This window comes from Bison bison, unplaced genomic scaffold (assembly GCF_000754665.1).
Source record: "Bison bison bison isolate TAMUID 2011002044 unplaced genomic scaffold, Bison_UMD1.0 scf7180017864289, whole genome shotgun sequence".
NCBI classification, from domain to species: Eukaryota; Metazoa; Chordata; class Mammalia; order Artiodactyla; family Bovidae; genus Bison; species Bison bison.
This window is the reverse complement of record NW_011494861.1, coordinates 21,236,712-21,247,005: the sequence shown is the minus strand read 5'-3', so window position 1 is coordinate 21,247,005 and position 10,294 is coordinate 21,236,712. Positions and strand designations below refer to the sequence as shown.

The window sequence follows — 10,294 nt, the reverse complement described above, 5'->3', positions numbered from 1 at the left end:
CCCACTCCAGTATTCTTGCCTGGAGAATCCCATGGACAGAGGAGCCTGGCGGGCTACAGTCCATGGGGAAGCAAAGATTCGGACACGACTGAGCAACTTAGCATGCACGTGGTTGAGAGAGGCGGGGAGGCAGAGAGGGAGGGACATACAGATTCCACTGAGCCCAGGCTGGGGTGCTGGGAGCTGCTTTCAGTTTCCCCACAGCGGTGTCCTTCCCACTAATCCTGAAATCTCAGACCTCTGGGAGACACCACACAAGGAGCCGGTGCTTTCCTAGCTCACTCTCTCGGGTGCCCAGAGTACGCAGGCTGAAGAAAAGCTCCTTTCTGACCACCCTGCAAGGTCCAGCCCCCTCAACATAAGCCTCCCACTTTCTAGGCTTGGGGCTTTGTCGCCTCCACGCTGGGGAAGTGGTTTGCTGGCGGCCTGTGGCCCTGGGCCCCGGGCACTGACCTGGAGCCTACAATAGCACAGGACGGCAATGATGCAGAGGAGGATGACCGTAGCTAGGATTCCGCCAGTGATCACAACTGTTCCCGCTGTCATCCGCCCGACGCCCCATCAAACTCTGCAAAGACACGTGGGGGAGAGGTGAGGGCAGCTGACCTTCCTCAGCTGGAGGCATGGTGGGGAGGGGGGACCTGAGAGCAGGGAGGGCCCCGGGGGTGGGACGCCAGGAGCTTCCTGCAGACTCAGCGGCCAGGCCAGCCTAACCTGGGACTCACAGCTGTGGGAGGGAAGAGAGGCGGAGGAGAGCTGACTGGCGGTGTAATTCTGCTCCCTGTTTCCATCTAGTTTCAAAGGTTCTTGCTGTCTTTCTGCTTTAATTCTCCTCTCCCCACGCCCCCCACCCCATGGGACTAAGACACGGAGAATAAATAGCTTCTGTTTCTGAGGGCTTAGCCTGTGTGAGGCACTGTGCTGAGCACGCCCCTGGTTATCTCAGTTAATCTTCAAAATCACCTTTCGAGATAGTTGTTAATTATCCCTGCTTTACTCACAATGAGCTGAGGCTGTACTTGATCTGGCTGAGAGTCCACCCAGCCTGGTTCACCCCCAGTGGCCAGGCTCTTGATCACTGCCCTCTGGGGCACAAACACCCATGGTCCCCAAGCCCTTGACGTAGGTGGAAGGCACAGGGTCTGAGCCTCAGAAGTTCCACTTGGTTCTGCCCTGGCTCCAACCCACACTCATTCGGGTGGCATCTGTCCTGTCTTTCCAACTCATACAGGAAACAAGGGCAAGGTGAGCTCAGAGGGAGCCGGCAGGCACATTCCAGCTCCTGGAAGGTTGGGGAGAGGCTGGGGAGACAAGTCCTGCTAAGGGGGGCTGGGTGGGGCAGAGGCATGCTCTGGATGTGAGGCTGTCTGATGGCTGACTCCCCTTTCAGGTCACTGGACAAAGATTCTCGATCCCCCCAGGCACACAGGGACCAAGGCTGACTCTGCCAATGGAGCAGGAGGATGGGAGGAGACTTGGCATCTTGAGGACAGAATGACCGCAAGCACTTACGTTCATAAAGGGAACGGTGACCTGCAAGACAACAAAAGAGACGGAGATGATGTTAGAAGAGTGTCATCCTGAATAAAGGCCCCAAGGGTTAGATTAGTCGCTGGGCTCCACCTCACCTCACCCGGCTCTCCCGGGTGCTCTGTCATCAGTAGGCCCACTGGTCCCAGATCTGAGTCTCCAGGTTGCAGCTTGAACCCAATTGTGACAGGCCAAGTCATTACCCTGTCTTCCAGTGGGCGCCCCCACCTCTGCCGACCTCTGAGTTACCGGTTCTACTGGAGCTGCCACAAAGGGTTTTACAGGTTGTTGCTCTCTCAAAGGGCAAGCGGGGGCTGGAACACCAGCTGCTCAGGAAGTCGTGTGGTCCGCTGTGTCCACCTGGGGAAGGGGCGCCTTTCCTCACCCAGAGACACCATCTGCTCTTCACCATTGTGCTCCTGGAGCCTGGCAGGCACCAGCACTGCTTCTAACTCACTCAAAGATGCTCGCAGTGTGGTCTGTGGATCAGTCCAGGCAGCACCTGGGAGCTGGTTAGATACGTAGCATCTCAGGCCCCTCCACCAGCCGAAGGAGTCAGAACGTGTGTTTTAACAAGGCCCCAGGTGATTATCTGCACATTGGAGTTTGACAAGGTTGTGGCGCATTCCCCTAGGTGCCCAGAGTTTCTTCTTTTAAAATGTTTATTTGTTGATAAATAAATAAGCATTTCTTTTTAATGTTTAAAATAAATGTTACCACTCTTCGTTGCTGCACACGGGCTTCCTCCAGGTGCGGTGAGTGAGGACTTGTCTTTGTTGCGGTGCACAGGCTTTTGCTGCCATGGCTTCTCTTACTGCACAGCATGGGCTCCAGGCACACGAGCTTCAGCTCAGCAGTTGTGGCACACAAGCTTAGCTGCTCCGTGGCGTGCGGGATCTTCCTGGACTGGGGATGGAACCTGTGTCCCCTGCATTGGATTCTTGACCACTGGACTACCAGGGAAGTCCTTGCCCAGACTTTCAAATCCTCCAATTATTTGGCTTCTTCCAATCTTCTATTCTTCACAGCAATTATGACTGTATCCCGCATACCTGCACTGGTGCAATGGGTTCCTAAAGGATTTCATTGGTTTTGTCTTCACATCACCTACAGTCAGCCCTTCACCATGCCCTGCACCCCTCTTACTCCAGAGCCTTTCTGGCACCGCGCTGCCTTCAGGACACATTTATCTGGATGCAGACTTAATTTAGACTGAGCTTCAGTGGCTTTTCCCTCCCCGACTTCCCTCCATGCTCACCACCGATTTATTTTCCCCTTCTCACTGCCCATTGTCCTTCCCTGCCCCTCTCACAGGAATCCTCTGCACATCAGATAGTCCCAGTTCTTAAGACACGTATTGCCTAGTGATGAAAAGACACTTAATAAACCTTAAGAACCAGAGATGCACAGACCAGGGGCTGTGAGAACACAGGGGAGGGGGCAGCTACCTACTTGGGGAAAATTTCCAGAGAACATGTTATGTTCCATGAGCAGAGTTCTAAAAGCTGTGTGGGGGCTTGTCCAACAGACAAAGTGCAGAGGGTAGAATGCACAGTCAAGGAGTGTGAAAGAACACAGAGGTAACATACAGTTCTCAGCAATTGTAAGGATCCAGGAAGGCTGGGGTAGGCATGAAGCAGGCAAGGAGATGGGATTTAATGCTTATGGAGACAATGGGGGCTCCTGAAGGGTTTCTGTAGGGGAGACCATAATCTCTCACCTTCTCCATCTGTTTCAATTCTGCCCATCCTTCAGGGCTCTGAGAAGCCTTCCCCAGCTGCCTCATAGTGATGCAATCTCTCTTTCTGCACTTCTGCTGTAACGCCTTTCCATGTGCCACTTTTCAGGTCCTATCTTGGTGCAATGCTTGTCAACTTTCATGTGGGAACATCGTGACTCCTGCACTAAATTATGAGTCCTCTGGGGTCAGGAGTTGCATGTTATACTCTATCCTATCCTGAAGCTTTATACATAGTGCCTGGCACACAGCAGGCATTTAATAAAAGTAATCACTTCCCCATATGGGCTTCCCTGGCGGCTCAGATGGTAAAGAATGTGCTTGCAATGCAGGAGACCTGGGTTCGATTCCTGGGTTGGGGAAGATCCCCTGCAGGAGGGCATGGCAACCCACTCTAGTATTCGTGCCTGGAAAAGCCCATGGACAGAGGAGCCTGGCGGGCTTCAGTCCATAGGGTCGCAGAATCCGACACAACTGAGCGACTAATGCATACATAGATATCCTTCCCCGTACGGCGCTTCTTTTACAGGCCTGGCAGTAATGACCCTGATCGACCACCAGAGGGCAGTGTATATCTAGCCACTTGAGTCTCATCTGCAGGCAGAGCATCCTTGTTGGAAACTGGCTTGACTGCTGAAATGTGAGGTGAGCCATGCTTCAGGGTTCATTGGAGCGTTTGTTGGGAGTTGGGGTGAGAAGGTGAACCTCAGCCTTGGGAGGACTTATACACCATCACAACAACATCACTCCTCCTTCTCCTGCTTCACTGGCCTGTTCACCCCTGAGATGGCTCAAAAGACAGAGACTCTAGCGACCTGAGGTTGCAGGAGCCAGCAGTGGTCCACTCTCCTGAAAGTCTTGGCCTGGTCCCCCAGGATATGCCCAGGCTGCTTTAGGAAGCAGGGAATTATGAAACCATACAGGGAGAGCATCCTTCCTTCTCTGCCCTCCATGCCTGGCCTCCCTCTTTCAGCACCGTGAAGGCTGCACAGCAGAAGTGGCCTGTAAAGGGGAGCACAGCAGTATAGGCGGAGCCATGGGGCTGAAGGGCCATTCAAAGCCCAAATGTGCCACTTAGCAGGCACCCCATCTTGGAAGCTGGCCTTCTTTTTCATTTGTAAAAGAGAGATTACAAAAAAACGCAGCTTACTAGTATGACCGTGAATAAAACGATTCACATATACAATGGCCCCTTGTAAACTCTAAGATACCCTTCAAACATGGTTATCTGTACAGAAAAGGGAGACCCAGACATTTTGTGACCACTTAAGTCTGGCCTCACAGTCGTAAACCTAGAAGGGACATGCAGAGTGCATGTGGTCCTGGCCAGCCGCCTGGAGGCTCCGGTCCTGGTGGTGCATAGCATTTCAATTCTGCGTTTATGGTTTCAGGTGGGCTTGTTTTCTCTTTGCAAATAGATGTAAATACTCACAATAACTCCCTGAACCTAAACAGCTTTCATTCTACAGTTTACCATAAGTCTGAAATGGCAACCCACTCCAATATTCTTGCCTGGAACATCCCATGGACAGAGGAGCCTGGTAGGCTACAGTCCATGGAGTCTCAAAGAGTCGGACATGACTGAGTGACTTCACTTTCTTTCTTAGTCTTTTCTCCTACATATGAATGCCTTCTATTCTGAGAGCACGATAATTAAGTCCAATTTGCTCGTTAAGTCCCACAAAGTTAGCCTAGGTACTCAACTAACACAACTGGCGATATAGTAGTGTACTGCAATAGGTTTATAATACTTTTCACATAAATAATATGTAAAAACAAACACAAAACATTTTTAATCTTAAACTACAGTAGCTTGAAAACTACAGTAGTAAACAGCTGGCATTCAGGGGCTGGCATTTATGGAACAGGCAAGAAGATTACTGACTGGAGGAGGGAGAGGAGATGGGAGATGGTAGAGCTGAAGGACTGTCAACAATAGGAGATGGAGGGCAAGCTACAGTTTCACTCACGCCTGATGTTGATGGCACAGGTTCTGGTTCCTTGCTGGATTCAGTTCTATCTGTTGTTCAGTCACTGAGTTGTGTCTGACTCTTTGCAACCCTATGGACTGCAGCACACCAGGCTTCCCTGTCCTTCACTATCTCTTGGAGTTCGCTCAGAGTCATGTCCATGGAGTCAGTGATGCCATCCAACCATCTCATCCTCTATCACCTCTTCTTCTGCCCTCAGTCTTACCCAGCATCAGGGTCTTTTCCAATGAGTAGGCTCTTTGAATCAGGTGGACGAAGTATTGGAGCTTCAGCTTCAGCGTCAGCTCTTTCAATGAATACTCAGGGTTAATTTCCTTTAGGTTTGCTGGTTTGATCTTGCTTTCCAAGGGACTCTCAAGTCTTCTCCAACACCACAGTGTGAAAGCATCAGTTCTTCGGTGCTCAGCCTTCTTTATGGTCTAACTCTCACATCTAAACATGACTACTGGAAAAACCATAGCTTTGACTATATGGACCTTTGTTGGCAAAGTGATGTCTCTGCTGTTTAATATGCTGTCTAGGTTGGTCATAGCTTTTCCTATAAGGAGCAAGTGTCTTTTAATTTCATGGCTGCAGTTACTGTCCAAGGTCAATTTGGAACCCAAGAAAATAAAGTCTGTCACTGTTTCTATTTTTCCCCTATTTGCTATGAAGTGATGGGACCAGATGCCATGATCTTTGTCTTTTGAATGTTGAATTTTAAGCCAGCTTTTTCATTCTCCTCTTTCACCTTCATCAAGAGGTTCTTTAGTTCCTCTTCACTTTCTGCCATAAGGGTGGTGTCATCTGCATATCTGAGGTTATTGATATTTCTCCCGACAACCTTGATTCTAGCTTGTCCTTTATCTAACCCGGCATTTCTCATGATGTACTATGTGTATAAGTTAAATAAACAGGGTGACAATATACAGCCTTGACGTATTCCTTGACCAATTTTGAACCAGTCTGTTGTTCCTTGTCTGGTTGTAACTGTTGCTTCTTGACCTGCATACAGGTTTCTCAGAAGGCAGGTAAGGTGGTCTGGTGTTCCCATCTCTTTAAGAATTTTCCACAGTTGGTTGTGATCCACACAAAGGCTTTAGTGTAGTCAATGAAGCAGATGTTTTTCTGCAATTCCCTTGCTTTTTCTATGATCCAACAAATGTTGGCAATTTGATGTCCAGTTCCTCTGCCTTTTCTAAATCCAGCTTGTACATCTAGTTCTTAGTTCACATACCATTGGAGCCTAGCTTGAAGGATTTTGAGCATGACACTGTGTGAAATGAGTGAAATTGTGTGTAGTTTGAACATTCTTTGGTATTGCCCTTCTTTGGGATTGGAATGAAAACTGACGTTTTCCAGTCCTGTGGCCACAGCTGAGTTTTCCAAATTTGCTGCCATATTGAGTGCAGCACTTTAACAGCATCATGATGATTTGCCTAAAGTCATAATAGCAAATGTCTGAGTCAGGACTGAAGTCAGGACTGAAGGGCCAGTGCTATGGAGTTTCTGCCGCATCTCTTATCTGATTAATTTCCAAGGCTTTGAGAAGAAGGTCCATATGTACCCTCGCAGGGCCTGGACAGAATGGATTCAGTGGGGACCAACTCAGGGGCTGAGGACAGCCAAAGAGAACAAAGGCTGTTGCCAACTGCAGAGCCCCGGGCCCACCCTCTGTGACCAGGACTTTCTGGAGCTCCCTCTCCACCAGCACCTCTCTTCACCCAGGATCCAGGTACCTTCTTCCGTGCCTCACACTTACGTGAACAGCTGGATCAGTGACAGCCCAGTCACGCCGGCTGTGCCTGAGCAGACAGCAGCTGGGGGCGCATCATGGCCAAGGGCATCAGTTCCTGCCAGAGAAGGGAGGGGAAGAAGGTCAGTGAGAGCTGGTGGGGGAGGCTGAGAGGACGGATGGGTGCACTCTGGCATCTGGCTGTGACCCCAGGACTCTGGAGTGGACACCCCCAAGGGGCTTGTTTCCTGACCTCCATGACTGCCTTGGTCTGAGGTCCCCCCAGCCTGAGAACCTAGGCTCAGACCTCTAAGGCCACATCCTATCCTGTCCTTGTTTCCTTCCCTCAGTGTCACTGCCTGGAACCCTCTGCCCAACGCGGCATCAGGACAAGAGCAACCTCCTGCTCTGGGAAGCGAGGCTCAATGGCGGAAGGAAGTCCGGCTCCTCTTTCATGCTCCTGCTGGAGCATGCTGCCCTGTCCCCTGGTGGACGTGTCCCTTTTGGCTGCATAGCCGATCCCTCTCACTCTGGCCCCATATACTTCTTTCCCATCCCCTTACCCCATTCTTTCCTGGAACTGTCTGTATTTCCAGTGCCCAGAGCTGCTCACACCTTTCTCTTACTCCAATACCCTGACCCCTCAGGCCAACGTGCCAACCAGACACTTGGATGGATAAGTTCATGCTGATGGAGGTGGAGGAAGTGAGATCCACCGAGGAATCCAGTGTAGGCAAATTATTGGGCATCCCTTCAAGCCAAAATTCTTCATCCACTCAACCTTATTTAGAGGAGCATCTGGGCCCAACCTAGGAATGGGGTGTTGGGGGCAGTGGGGAGAGGAAGGGTGCCCCCGATGGTGATGCTGGGCTGCTGCTCACTGTCCCGAGGAGAACCTGCTCCACTGGGTGTGTGTTTTCACTAGGGAGGGAACCTAACCATGAATGGGATGTGCTGAGCCACCTTCCACAGGGACAGGGCTGACAACCTCAGGATCTCTGGCTCAGCAGGAAGCTGGAGGTCAAAGCACAGACATTTTCAGGCCTCAAGGACTGCACCCATCTGAGTTCAGCAGGTCTCAGGAACAGAGCTCCCAGAGAAGTTGAGAAGGCAGTTGGTCACCTGCAGAGGTGCTCCATCCCCGCCTCCACCTCCTTCTAGATCTAGGCCTTAACAATGTCTTCAGTGCCTGCCTTAGATGTTCTGGACACTCAGGCTTTCTCTTCTAAAAGATGTTTTCACTCATATGAAAATGTATGTCGTATGTAGCTGGATGTCAGAGTGGGACTCTTCCCACCTAAGTGTTGACTGAGATGCCAATGGGTTGACATCAGAAGACTAAAGTGAATTTGGAATAGGTCCCTCCTCCCTGGCCATGTGTGGGGAAATATACATGAGGATGCAAATCTGCTTCAGGATTCATGCTGTTGTTCAGTCGCTAAGTCATGCCAGACTCTTTGTGACCCCATGGACTGCAGCACACCAGGCTTCCCTGTCCTTCACTGTCTCCTGGAGTTTGCTCAGATTCATGTTCATTGAGTCAGGATTCATGAGTGCTTTGTAAAAGAGAGATGGGTCAATAATCTGGTGAAGATTTGGTGAGGAAGATTTCCTTGGCAAGAGCTGTTGCTGAGCCGTGAATCTCTCACTCCAACCAGCAAAAGAGGCGGGAGGGCCATGGAACTGGCAGGGCTCGTTGTCTTGAGTCCTGCTCAATAGTGCCACCTGGAGGCGTGAGAAGACCCCAGTTGAGGAGGCCAGGCCTCCAGATGCCCCAGGGGCTGAGCAAGGAGTTGCCCAAAAGGCCAGGAATAGAGATGATGTGTTTGCCTGGGTTAAGGAACCATCAGGGAACCTCAGAAGAGCCCCAGAAAGCATTCACAAAAGCAGGAACCAGTCTAAAGCTACTCTCTGCTCTCTAACCAGTAAGAATTCTCTATTTCGCAGCAGCTCTTGAGGATAGTGGGAGGGAGGGTAAGAGTGGGGGGAATGTAGACAGCAAGGGATTTTGCCCAATGCCCCAGTTGCAGCAGATCCAAACTGGAGAATAGGAGAAGAGTAATGCTGTTGGGTGGGGAGTATTTTGATTATCACTCATGACTGACACTCTAATTTCTGAGTTGAAACTGTATCTATAACTTAGAGTGACTATGAGACTATCACCTAGGAGGGAATGAAAAAGCAATGGGCCTGGCATAAGTTTTACTCTAGGGGCAGGGGCAGATTTCTCCCACTGAATACATTTTAAACTAAAGGGATACTTGATCGTACACCATGATCAAGTGGAATTTATCCCAAGGATGCAAGGATTCATCAATATACATGTATCAATTAGAGTAATACATGACATTAACAAACTGAAGAATAAAAACCATACAATCATCTCAGTATATGTAGAAAGGTTTTGACTTTCAACACCCATTTATGATAAAAATTCTCCAGAAAGTGGGCACAGAGGGAACATAACTCAACATAGTAAAAGCTATATATGACAAACCCATAGCTAACATTCTCAAGGGTGAAAAACTGAAAGCATTTCCTCTAAGATTAGGAACAAGACAAGGATATCCACTCTCACCACTTTTATTCAACATGGTTTTGGAAGTCCTAGAGACAGTAATCAGAGAAGAAAAAGAAAAAAAATAAATTCAAATTGGAAAAGAATTAAACTGTCACTGTTTGCAAATGATGTGATACTATATATAGAAAATCCTAAAGATGCTACAAGAAAACTACTAGAGCTCATCTATGAATTCGGTAAAGTTGCAGGTTACAAACTTAATACACAGAAATCTACTGCATGTCTATACACGAAAGATGAAAGATCAGAAAGAGAAATTCAAGAGACAATTCCATTTACCAGGCATCAGAAAGAATAAAATACCTAGGAATAGAGCTACCTGAGGAGACAAAAGACTGTACTCTGGAAACTCTAAGACACTGATGAAAGAAATAAAAGATGACACAAACAAATGTAGAAATATACCACGTTCTGGGATTGGATGGATTAATACTGTGAAAATGACTATACTATACCAAAGCAATCAACAGATTCAGTGCAATCCCTATCAAATTACCTATAGCATTTTTCACAGAATTAGAACAAAAAATTTTACAGTTTGTATGGAAACACAATAGAAGACCCCAAATACCCAAAATAATCTTAAGAAAGAAAAATGGAGCTGGAGGAATCAGCCTTCCAGATTTCAGGCTATACTATAAACTACAGTAATCAACAGTATGATGCTGGCACAAAAACAGAAATTAGATCAATGAGACAGAATAGAAAGTTCAGAGATAAACCCGTGCACCTATGGTCAC

The 10,294-nt window shown here is 48.7% G+C and overlaps 1 long non-coding RNA gene across 1 annotated transcript in view; it reads right to left on the bottom strand.

The window, feature by feature from the left end:
• Positions 1-7,082, bottom strand: part of LOC104996027 — a 7,573-nt gene extending 491 nt beyond the window's left edge. The window contains exons 1-3 of the long non-coding RNA XR_826135.1: positions 7,001-7,082; positions 1,513-1,533; positions 454-568 (exon numbers count right to left, since the gene is read on the bottom strand). This is a non-coding gene — a long non-coding RNA (uncharacterized LOC104996027). The remainder of the gene's footprint in view (positions 1-453; positions 569-1,512; positions 1,534-7,000) is intronic.
• Positions 7,083-10,294: the final 3,212 nt, after the last annotated feature.